This window comes from Cariama cristata, unplaced genomic scaffold, assembly GCF_000690535.1.
Source record: "Cariama cristata isolate BGI_N322 unplaced genomic scaffold, ASM69053v1 scaffold34614, whole genome shotgun sequence".
Taxonomy (NCBI): domain Eukaryota; kingdom Metazoa; phylum Chordata; class Aves; order Cariamiformes; family Cariamidae; genus Cariama; species Cariama cristata.
Window position 1 is genome coordinate 1 of NW_009611839.1, and position 230 is coordinate 230.

Genomic DNA, 230 nt, shown 5'->3' on the forward strand with positions numbered 1-230 from the left:
TTAAGTCTTGCTCATGCAGGCAGGCAAGAAACAGCCTCGGGGAGTCGAGTACGGTACTGATGAAAACGCGACTCCGCAGCAAGCAGACGGGGCCTCTCCAGGCCTTGCTGCCGCCTGCAGCCTCTGAATTCAACGTCTCGGAGCTGGAAGCTGCTCTGAAATCCCATCGCTGCTCCCTGGGCCAGACGCTCTCCGGTTTCTTAATTAAAACTGTCAAAAGCCACTGTGCC